The sequence below is a fragment of the Kogia breviceps genome, chromosome 2 (genome assembly GCF_026419965.1).
Source record: "Kogia breviceps isolate mKogBre1 chromosome 2, mKogBre1 haplotype 1, whole genome shotgun sequence".
Lineage (NCBI taxonomy): Eukaryota > Metazoa > Chordata > Mammalia > Artiodactyla > Physeteridae > Kogia > Kogia breviceps.
Window position 1 is genome coordinate 177,433,227 of NC_081311.1, and position 13,124 is coordinate 177,446,350.

A 13,124-nucleotide genomic window follows, 5' to 3' on the forward strand; every position below is an offset into this window, starting at 1 on the left:
AGGAGAAGCCTCAATGACATGGTAGGAGAGGTGTAATCACAAAAAAATCAAATCCCATAACTGTTGGGTGGGTGACTCACAAACTGGAGAACACTTATACCACAGAAGTCCACCACTGGAGTGAAGGTTCTGACCCCCACGTCAGGCTTCCCAATCCGGAGGTCTGTCAATGGGAGGAGGAATTCCTAGAGAATCACACTTTGAAGCCTAGCAGGATTTGATTGCAGGACTTCGAAAGGACTGGGGAAACAGAGACTCCACTCTTGGAGGGCACACACAAAGTAGTGTGAAAACTGGGACTGAGGGGAAGGAGCAGTGACCCCACAGGACACTGAACCAGACCTACCTGCTAGTGTTAGAGGGTATCCTGCAGAGGCAGGGGGTGGCTGTGTCTCACCATGAGGACAAGACACTGGCAGCAGAAGTTCTTGGAAGGACTCCTTGACGTGAGTCCTCCCAGAGTCTGCCATTAGCCCCACCAAAGATTCCATGTAGGCTCCAGTGTTGGTCACCTCAGGCCAAACAACCAACAGGTAGGTAACCCAGCCCCACTCATAGAAGACAACCTGATTAAAGTTTTACTGAGTTCTACCCACCAGAGCAACAGCCAGCTCTGCCTAACACCAGTCCCTCCCATTAGGAAACTTACACAAGCCACTTAGATAGGCTCATCCACCAGAGGGCAAACAGCAGAAGAAAGAAGAACGAAAATCCTACAGCCTGTGGAACAAAAACCACATTCAAAGAAAGACAGACAAGATGAAAAGGCAGAGGGCTATGTACCAGATGAAGGAACAAGACAAAACCCCAGAAAAACAACTAAATGAAGTGGAGATAGGCAAACTTCCAGAAAAAGATTTCAGAATAATGATAGTGAAGATGATCCTGGACCTCGGAAAAAGAATGGAGGCAAAGATCGAGAAGATGTAAGAAATGTTTAACAAAGACCTAGAAGAATTAAAGAACAAACAAACAGAGATGAACAATACAATAACTGAAATGAAAACTACACTACAAGGAATCATTAGCAGAATAACTGAGGCAGAAGAACGGATAAGTGACCTGGAAGACAGAATGGTGGAATTCACTGCCATGGAACAGAATAAAGAAAAAACAATGAAAAGAAATGAAGACAGCCTAAGAGACCTCTGAGACAACATTAAACGCAACAACATTTGCATTATAGGGGTCCCAGAAGGAGGAGAGAGAAAGGACCCAAGAAAAAATTTGAAGAGATTATAGTCAAAAACTTCCCTAACATGGGAAAGGAAACAGCCACCCAAGTCCAGGAAGTGCAGAGAGTCCCAGAAAGGATAAACCCACAGAGAAACACACTGAGACATATAGTAATCAAATTGACAAAAATTAAAGACAGAGAAAAATTACTGAAAGCAACAAGGGAAAAACAACAAATAACATACAAGGGAACTCTCATAAGGTTAACAGCTGATTTCTCAGCTGAAATCTACAAGCCAAAAGAGAGTGGCATGATATATTTAAAGTGATGAAAGGAAAGACCTACAACAAAGATTACTCTACCCAGCAAGGATCTCATTCAGATTCGATGGAGAAGTCAAAAGCTTTACAAACAAGCAAAAGCTAAGAGAATTCAGCACCACCAAACGAGCTCTACAACAAATGCTAAAAGGACTTCTCTAAGTGAGAAACACAAGAGAAGGAAAGGACCTACAGAAACAAACACAAAACAATTAAGAAAATGGTCATAGGAACATAAATGTCAATAATTACCTTAAACATAAATGGATTAAATGTTCCAATCAAAAGACACAGGCTTGCTGAATGGATACAAAAACAAGACCCATAAATATGCTGTTTACAAAAGACCCACATCAGATCTAGGGACACATACAGATTGAAAGTGAGGGGATGGAAAAAGATATTCCATGCAAATAGAAATCAGAAGAAAGCTGGAGTAGCAATACTCATAAGATAAAATAGATTTTAAAATAAAGAATGTTACAAGAGGCAAGGAAGGACATTACATAATGATCATGGGATCAATCCAAGAAGAAGATATAACAATTATAAATATATATGCACCCAACATAGGTGCACCTCAATAATAAGGCAAATGCTAACAACTATGAAAGAGGAAATTGACAGTAACACAACAGTGGGGGACTTTAACATCTCACTTACACCAATGACAGATCATCCAGACAGAAAATTAATAAGGGAAGACAAGCTTTAAATGACACAATAGCCCAGACAATTTAACTGATATTTATAGGACATTCCATCTGAAAGCAGCAGAATACACTTTCTTCTCAAGTGCACATGGAACATTCTCCAGGATAGATCACATTGTAGGTCACAAATCAAGCCTTGTTGAATTTAGGAAAACTGAAAGCATATCAAGCATCTTTTCCGACCACAATGCTATGAGATTAGAAATAAATTACAGGGGAAAAGTAAGTAAAAAACACAAACATATGAAGGCTAAACAATACATTACTAAATAACCAAGACATCACTGAAGAACAAAGAGGAAATCAAAAAATACCTAGAGACAAATGACAATGAAAATATGACAATCCTAAACCTATGGGATGCAGCAAAAAGAGTTCTAAGAGGGAAGTCTATAGCAATACAAGCCTACTTCAAGAAACAAGAAAAATCTCAAACAGTCTAACCTTACACCTAAAGGAACTAGAGAAAGAAGAACAAACAGAACCCAAAGTTAATAGAAGGAAAGAAATAATAACTATCAGAGTGGAAATAAATGAAATAGAAACAAAGAAAACAATAGCAAAGATAAGTAAAACTAGAAGCTGGTTCTTTGAGAAGATAAACAAAATTGATAAACCATTAGCCAGACTCATCAAGAAAAATAGGGGGAAGACTGAAATCAATAAAATTAGAAATGAAAAAGGAGAAGTTACAACAGACACCACAGAAATACAAAGCATCCTAAGAGACTACTACAAGCAACTCTATGCCAATAAAATGGACAACCTGGAAGAAATGAACAAATTCTTAGAAAGGTATAACCTTCCAAGACTGACTCAGGAAGAAATAGAAAGTATGAATAGACCAATCACAAGTAATGAGATTGAAATTAAAAACCTTCCAACAAACAAAAGTCCAGGACCAGATGTCTTCACAGGTGAATTTTATCAAACATTTAGAGAAGAGCTAACACCCATCCTTCTCAAACTCTTCCAAAAAATTACAGAGGAAGGAACAGTCCCAAACTCATTCTTCGAGGCTACCATCACCCTAATACCAAAACCAAAGATACTACAAAAAAAGAAAATTACAGACCAATATCACTGATAAATACAGATGCAAAAATCCTCAACAAAGTACTAGAAAACAGAATCCAACAACACATTAAAAGCATCATACACCACGATCAAGAGAGGTTTATCCCAGGGATACAAGGGTTTGTCAGTATACACAAATCAATCAGTGTGATACACCATATTAACAAACTAAAGAATAAAAACCATATGATCATCTCAATAGATGCAGAAAAAACATTTGACAAAATTCAACACACATTAATGATAAAAACTCTCCAGAAAGTGGGCACAAAGGGAATCTACCTCAACATAATGAAGGCCATATATGACAAACCCACAGCAAACATCATTCTCAATGGTGAATACTGTAAGCATTTCCTCTCAGGTCAGGAACAACACAAGGACGTCAACTCTCGCTGCTGTTATTCAACATAGCTTTCGAAGTCCTAGCCAGGGCAACCACAGAAGAAAAAGAAATAAAATGAATCCAAATCGGAAAAGAAAAAATAAAGCTGTCACTCTTTGCAGATGACATGATATTATACATAGAAAATCCTAAAGATGCTACCAGAAAACTACTAGAGCTAATCTAATACCAATGAATTTGGTAAAGTTGCAGGATACAAAATTAATCCACAGCAATCTGTTGCATTTCTATACACTAACAATGAAAGATAAGAAGGAGAAATAAATGAAACAATCCCATTCACTACTGCAACAAAAAGAATAAAATACCTAGGAATAAACCTACCTAAGGAACTTAAAGACCTGTACTCAGAAAACTATAAGACAGCAATGAAAGAAATCAAAGATGACAGAAACAGATGGAGAGATATACCATGTTCTTGGATTGGAAGAATCAACATTGTGAAAATGACCATACTACCCAAAGCAATCTACAGATTCAATGCAATCTCTATGAAACTACCAATGGCATATTTCACAGAACTAGAACATAAAATCTTCAAATCTGTATGGAGACAAAAAAAGACCCCAAAGAGCCAAAGCAATAATGAGGGAAAAAAACGGAGTTGGAGAAATCAGACTCCTTGACTTCAGACTATACTACAAAGCTACAGTAAGCAAGACAATATGGTACTGGCATAAAAACAGAAAGAAAGATCAATGAAACAGGATAGAAAGCCCAGAGATAAACGCATGCACCTATGGTCAACTAATCTATGACAAAGAGGCAAGGATATACAATGGAGAAAAGACAGTCTCTTCAAAAAGTGGTGCTGGATAAACTGGACAGCTACATGTAAAAGAATGAAATTAGAACACTCTCTAACACCATACACAAAAATAAACTCAAAATGGATTAGAGACCTAAATGTAAGACTGGACAGTATAAAACTCTTAGAGGAAAACATAAGAACACACTTTGACATAAATCACAGCAAGATCTTTTTTGATCCACCTCGTAGAGTAATGGATATAAAAACAAAAATAAACAAATGGGACCTAATGAAACTTCAAATCTTTTGCAAAGCAAAGGAAACTACAAACAAGATGAAAAGACAACCCTCTGAATTGGGGAAAATATTTGCAAACGAATCAACAGACAATTAATGTCCAAAATATATAAACAGCTCATGCAGCTCAACATTAAAAAAAAACAATCATATGAAAAAATGGGCAGAAGACCTAAATATACATTCCTCTAAAGAAGACTTACAGATGGCCAAGAAGCACATGAAAAGCTCTCAACATCACTAATTATTAGAGAAATGCAAATCAAAACTACAATGTGGTATCACCTCACACCAGTTAGAATGGGCATCATCAGAAAATCTACAGACAACAAATGCTGGAGAGGGTGTGCAGAAAAGGGAACCCTCTTGCACTGTGGGTGGAAATGTAAATTGATACAGTCACTATGGAGAACAGTATGGAGCTTCCTTAAGAAACTAAAAATAGAATTACCATATGATCCAGGAATCCCACTACTGGACATATACCCAGAGAAAACCATAATTCAAAAAGACACCTGCACCCCAATGTTCATTGCAGTACTATTTATAATAGCCAGGTCATGGAAACAACCTAAATGCCCATCGACAGACAAATGGATAAAGAAGATGTGGTACATATATACAAATGAATATTACTCAGCCATAAAAAGGAACTAAATTATGTCATTTGTAGAGATGTGGATGGATTTAGAGACTGTCATACAGAGTGAAATAAGTCAGAAAGAGAAAAACAAATATCATATATTAACGCATATATGTGGAACCTAGAAAAATGGTACAGATGAACTGGTTTGCAGAGCAGAAATAGAGACACAGATGTAGACAACAAACATATGGACACCCAGGGGAGAAAGTGGTGGTGGTGGGGTGGTGGTGTGATGAATTGGGAGATTGGGATTGACACATATACACTAATATGTATAAAGTGGATAACTAGTAAGAAGAACCTGCTGTATAAAAAAATAAATAAAATTAAATTTAAAAAAAACCCTGAAAATTTGCTATACTCTACCTTTCCTGTCAGAAATTAGAAACCCATATTCTATATCTATGATAAAATAGTTTTCTTTGTAGAAAGAGAAACTTGAGAAACTTTTTCTTATTGGAGAGTAGGTTTCCTTTAAGAAACCATCATAACTGCTTCCTCAGCCCCTGCCAAGTCTACAAGGTCTTTTAAAGAACCTCTATGTAGGTAAAACAAGGGTTCTTTTTTCCTGTTTACCCTGGGATCTCACTCCCTCCTGTGTTTAGTACTCTACCGTCCTTAATCTTGCTCTTGATTCTCACTGAAACATTTCAGTACATAAGACAGTTACTAAAAGCTTCAATAAAGGATCAAAGAACATGCTCTTTTGCACAGCTACCTTCACAAAATACAGCAAATCAGACACATAGCAAAATGATGATTCTATTGAGATAGAAATTATGTGAGAAGCACCTAATGGATATAGTAAATGTCAGATCAACCAATGCTTAAGGAAGTTTTAGAAATTGGGATGCCAAGTCCTAAATGATTGCTTTTAAAGAGTATATGTCATTTTCTTCATTCTAGAAATGACATATATTAGTCTTTATTCATTCTGCAGCAACTTCCCATTTCATTGTGAAATGCTTTTCTCCACATGATACTAATAATTATCCTAATAACAGGTAACATTTATTTTGAGCTCAGTTTTCTAAATGCCAACCACACTTGAGTAAAATGTGAAGGCTTTACATAGAATATCTCATTTAATCCTCATAGCAATCTGTGAGGTAGCTATTATAATTATTGATCCCATTTTACAAATCCAGGAAGTAACATAAAATTAACATTTCCCAGATCATACATACCTAATAATGGAACAAATAACCCTAACACATCAAACCACTCTGCTACCCTGCTTCACTATTACAAAAAAGGCAGCCCAATAGAATTCATAATGACATCAATTATTTTTTCCATAAATTTTGGAATCATTTATGGACAATGAAATCCTAATATTGGCATTTATGCTAGCCAGTCTCTTTGAAGAATGCAAATGGCTATCTTCTCAATGTTAAGATACTGAATTTATGGTAAAAGTCTAAGTTGCTTACAAAAATATGATATGAAAAATAGTGTACAAAATATTCTTCATTGTTTTAGAAAACATGTAATAATGCACCCTTCAAGATCCACTGGGGATTGGTTTCAGGAGCTCCCCGACACATACCAAAATCTGCAGATACTCAATTCCCTTATATAAAATGGCTTAGTCCAATGAATGCAGTCAGCCTTCCATATCTGTGGTTTTCTCATCCAAAGACTCAACCTACTGCCAATCCAAGTTGAACCCATGGATGCAAAGCCATGGAGGATATGGAGGATCTACTTTATACATTCTTAGGTCACTTATTCTCTCCATTAATATTTACTGAGTGCCAACCATTTGCAAGGAACTGTCCTAGGTGCTGTTAAATCTTGCCTAACCTCCTCTGAGATTTTATTTTAATATCTATGTACAATAATGGTAGGGACACAGAGGCAATGATATAGCATTATTTAAAAATAATAGCCCAATAACGTCAGCATGGTATCACCATCATCCTAGGCATCAGGATAAGCAACAGGCTCTTGAAAACTTAGATTTCAAGCACTAATGAGCAGTGATAGCCAACAGAACCATGTTCTGTTTGAAAATGTTGCTGAATCTTTATAATAATTTTCGCAAACCATCTGTCTCTTTCAATTCAGCTCATTTTATTCATAGTGCTGCCACATAGCATGGCAGAAATTCCATTTCTTTTTAGTTTGACATTTTAACTACCGTGTCCTACATTAGATCAGTTGAAGATAGTCTCCAAATGTGACTTGCAGAAAACAGCAGGTTTAATTTTTCACTAAGATATAAACTTATGGCCTCGTATTTTCATTTCTCCTCCTTTCTTACCTAAATCACTGGAGCAAAAATGAGAAAAGTCATTACATCAGCGAATTAGTTCTCACCCAAGCAGTAGCCTCAAACCACAGGTTAATTTGAACTGTTCAAATATAATTACTTAAAAAGGAAAAGATTCATTACTTTTGCGGTGTTTGCTGGTTCATTGCACCATTGTCAGAGATTGTCGATAAACAAATTACATCTAACACTGTGCCCTTCTGCTGAACAGGTCTCCTGAGAATATCTACTTGCATATTATGCTTTGTTTCACTTTTTTGTGCGTGACCCATATTCACATGCTCTTGGTTTTAACATTTTAAAACACTCTCAATTTCATTTAATAATTTCGTAAAAGCAATGTAAGCAGTCTAATATAAATAAGACACTTAAATAAAACATTTATGTTGTTATATGGTGTTTGCTTGTCTTTTGATTTTTAACCAGAAGCTTCATGAAATTGATTGAAGATGATATATCTGCATTTTTCTTGTAAGAATGACCAAAGCTTTGATCAGATTTATAAAGTATCCCAGTCCACATACACAAAAAAAGGTTAAGAGACATTGCTCTAGAAAACTGTTTTATAGTGACTAAAAACTAAGATGAACTGATTAAAGATCAGTCAGAGACCAATATATTCCATCTAAAGAAATGTGATAAATGTTTTTAAAGTTATACTAAAGAAATGCTTGTGAGATATGTAGTATATGTACTATATCTCACAAACTTCTTAGTCTGTACTATTTTACGTGTCTCAGAAATGGTTCATTCATACAACTAATATTAATTAAACATTCATTTTGACCAGGCATCATGCTAGATGTTGGGTATACCTCAGTAAACATAACTAATTTAGAACTCTTGCCAGTAACTTTGGTAATAAAAATTCTTACATACTCAGGGATAATTAACATGGATTCAGGGGTTATATACCACACAACTCCAGGCATTACCAATTCTACAGACTATAATAATGGGTCCCCCTGTAAAACTTCCCTTAAAAACTCCTAATACTACATGTCGTCCTAATTTGCTGCTTTTCAAATATGGATATTATGGGCCAGGAGGTGTTTGAAATCATAGGGTAAACATGATTTTGAGGTTTGGTAACTTATATTATATCCTGTTTGCTTTATATAAACACATAAAATTTAAAATCCACACACAACTTTTAAGACAAAATATAAGACTTTAAGAAAATATAATGTTCTCAGCAAGGATACTATTTCTCTATCCTCTGTCACCAGGGATATGAGAGGAGAGTAGACACATTAGAGCAGAATTGTGCCTTGTTGCTTTTGATAATCCTCTCATTATCACTATTAGCTAATGTAGGGCAGTTGAAGAAGCACCTGATTTGAATTTGGACAGGCTGATTCCACCACATGGTGGACAGTGATTTGGGGCAAATTACATATGTTGTGAATCTCAGTTTCCCCATTTGTAATAGGAGGACACCACCACCTACTTCAAGGGATATAATATATAAATCACCTGGCATACAGGAAATAGAAGAGCTACCAGTTCTTTTTACCTTACTGTGGAGCGATTAAATATATGCTGACAGGAAGATAATACATTTAACACAAATATTTAAATAATATACTTGTCTTTAAATAGATGTAAACTATTTGTACAAAATCTTCCTTCTTCAGAATCCTTACTTTAGCTCTATTCAGTACAAACAAATCAAAGTTACAACATAACGGCTTTTATTCCACGACTCCACATGTTTGAATTTATGAGCCATCAAAATAAAGGATGAATTAGATTCCATGTTATTACCCCATATAATTGCAGTACAATAAAAGATTAGCAAAATATGAGTTTCCGGATTTTCTAAGCAATCACCTTCTCTATTTTTATTAGGTAAGTAGTATCTCAAAAGTCAAATAATTTGTGTAATTGAAGAAAGAGATGAATGGCTCTTGTGAATTTCCAAAAGGATAAAACATTATGACCCCCTATAAAACATGAATAAATATTTTAGCTTTGCCTTAGTAATTAGTGGGATTTTTTTAAAGATGGCACTTATTGTTATTGTTAAGAAAACAGACATGAGTATGTGAATATGTTATTTTATTTCCACTTAAATGAATCCTCTCCCTTGATTTTGAAGCTATTATCTCCATTCATGTACAAAAACAATTGTATATGTTTATGTAGGGCTTCAGACAGGAGATATGGTCAGGATTTCTCCCTATTTCTCCTCTTTGACAAAACACTACAATTATTTATACTTGATTGTACCCTCTGCCTGATCATGTAAGTATAGTAATGGTTCTTTATCTGCAGCTATAAAGAATTTTTTTTTTCCTTTCAACCAGGCTTCAGTTCACAAATTGGGAGAAACTCTGTCCAATTGACATTTGATTTTTGTAAGTCCTGTGGACAGGCTCTATTTACCTAGCATATGTTTAATATTGCTTAAGCCCTGATGGTTGTAAAGGAAACAAGTCTCATGGAGATCTTCCTGAATTTTAAACATATCTTAGAATTCCAGTTTAAATTTGTAATAGACTTCATAGTTGGGCCACCATATTTTTAATTTGAGACTACATTTCCCAAAGCACCTTTAGTTTTGATGAGTTCAAAGCAATTATTATTGATCAGTAACTGAAAAGTAAACTTAGTAGCTTTAATATAAGTACAAATGCTTGAAATCAGAGCCAGCCTTTGCTACTAGCCATGTTCTTGTTTCAGGAAGCCATGTTTTCCCTGAGTCAGTAAGCTAGCCTTACAAATATTTAATTTAGGGTAGAAGTGCAGAGAAGAACAATTTGTTGAAATAGGAGGAAATCAAGTATACAAAATGACTCTAAAATAACGAACTTTCCTAATTTCCTAATATAAACAATAGAAAATATATTACTTGCCGTGTGTGTGTGTGTGTGTGTGTGTGTGTGTGTGTGTGTGTGTGTGTGCGCGCGCGTGGTACTTGGGCCTCTCACTGTTGTGGCCTCTCCTGTTGTGGAGCACAGGCTCCAGACGCACAGGCTCCATGGCCATGGCTCACAGGCCCAGCCACTCCGCGACATGTTGGATCTTCCCGGACCGGGGCACGAACCCATGTCGCCTGCATCGGCAAGCAGATTCTCAACCACTGTGCCACCAGGGAAGCCCTACTTGCTTTTCTTGTTTCTATATTTATACTTTGGTCTCTATGGAGACTTGATAAGTGATATCAGAAATGGAGATTTCAAACCATACAGGTACCAGCACCATTGTTATTTAGAATGTGACTTGGCCAAAGATGCTTCCAACAGAATAAAAATTAGAGGATGTTTAGAAAGTCAAGAATTTTCTATCTACTATGAACTCAAAATATTCAGTAGAATGACAGAAAAAGATGTCAGAAAGTACAATGATTAGAGAGAAAAAATTTGAAGATGGTAAAAATTAAAGGTTCCCGAGGAGAGGAACTATAGAACAATTTATCAGAAACAGGTAGCCTTAAAGAAAAATGTGTCCAAAAACAAAAGAGAGTGAATGAAAAGTTTGTGCAAATTAAACATTAATAGCAGTGGGTATTCATTTACATAGCTTAGTAGGATGTGTATATGTAGTATTAACTAAAAACATAAAATAAAATAAAAAACAGGAAAATATAAATGGGAAATATACATACAGACACCATAGAAAATGCCTTTATAAAAGATTCTGGCTGAGTAGTGCCTAAAACCTGTAGACATTGCTAGAATATGGTGTTAATGTCCTGAGAGAGGTATGACAAGGTAGAGAACATGAAGACTAAACTTTAAGAGAACTTCTCCATGAAAGTTCTTAAAATTAATGAATATTAAAGTATTGTCTGGGATTGAGGAAGAAGGGAATGACTAAGAAATATAAGCCTTATCTATTTTTAAGAATTCCAAGCCTCTACTTAAATGCTAGGCAACCAACCCTGAATCTATTCCTTTAAACCCTAACCATCCTTCCATGACATACACGCCAGCAACTCTGCAGTTCAGACACACGCAGTTCTATTCCTCAGCAATATTTAGCTCACTGGTGCTGTTTACACTACACGTAGCCTGGTAAGCCATCCTTCTTAATTTCCATAGAGCTATCTCCATGTTCCACAAACTTCCTTCAACTCTGTCATTTTTCTCTCTCAACACATGACCTTGGCAGCCTCCTTTACTGAAGAAACAAAAGCCACTAGGTTATAACTCCATCAATGTTTAATGCCTGTACTCACCCTTCTTTCCCAAGTCACAGTGAAAAGGGACATTTTTCAAGTTCAAAGCTAATTTTTCCTCTTACATTTTTTTACCCATCCCCTTTCATCCCTTTCAGGATCAAAAATCTGTTGCACCATAAGTTTACCCTCTCTCTCCAAAGTTTTCAAACCTTTTCTTCTAGTTATACGTCCTGCATCCTTAGATCCTTTTTTTCCAGTAGAAACAAACAAACAGCAAAAAAACAAAACCAACTTGCTCAATACAAAATCCCCCTCAAGGGAACACTCAGTTTCCATATCCTTCTTTCATAGGCAATCTTAATAGAATAAACTATACACACTCTCTGCTGCCCCTCCCCCTGCCCTCTCATGCCACTGAAGCTTACCTTGTGAAGGACATCAACTGCTTCCAAAGCCAATATATTTGTATTCTTCAGTTCTTTCCTTCAGAATCACTCTCTCCCTTGAATATTTTTCACAAAATCCTATAACTCCAATTGTGCTTTCTTGGCCTTCTTTCCAGACATCTTTTCAATCTGCTTACCCTGCAAATGTTGAGGCCCCAGAATTCTGTCCTTGAAATTATTTTCCATTCTTCAAGGGTATTCTTGCTGATTCCCAGAGTTCCATCATTCCATCCATAAGGTGATGATACTAAAATCTATATTTTCAGCCTCAACACTTCCTCTGATCTCTAGACATGATTACATAGTACCTTCACCTTATATTCTAAAGGCAACTGGAACTATACATCCAAAATTGAATCACTATTTTTTCTCCTTAAGCTGGTTTCTCCTCCTATATTTCTTAGCTCCATAAATGGCACCTCCATCCACTCAGCCTTCAGTGAAAGAAATGGGCATATTCCTCCCTAGGGCTCATTCTCAGCCTCATTTCTCTTTAGAAACTAGGCCAAAGCCCAGTGTCCTGCACACTCCAGCGTTAATGAAACATTTTCAGCTCCTGAAAATGACCATGTTATTTCAAACATCCATGGCCTCAACTGTCATACTGGAAAAGCTCTTCCAGAATTAAATCTACTGACATTTCAAGTCTCATTTTAAATATACATACTCTGTGAATCCCTCCTGGAAACCTAAACCCAGAGAATACTGACCATTCCTTCATTGTGCCTAAGTAGGGATTCCTAAAAATGTCTAGCATAATACTTATTGTGTGTTATTGCATTTGTTTGCTCCCATGTATTTATTTCCACTTTAGATTTTAAGTTTCTTGATAGTACAGATTCATCTTACTTATTATATTCCCAGCACATAAAACAATACAGACACAAAGA

General features: G+C 36.1%; 1 protein-coding gene across 7 annotated transcripts in view; it reads right to left on the reverse strand.

Annotated features, from left to right (window-relative positions):
• ERBB4 (erb-b2 receptor tyrosine kinase 4) overlaps window positions 1–13,124 on the reverse strand; it is a 1,132,189-nt gene that overhangs the window by 884,046 nt on the left and 235,019 nt on the right. The window lies entirely within an intron of this gene.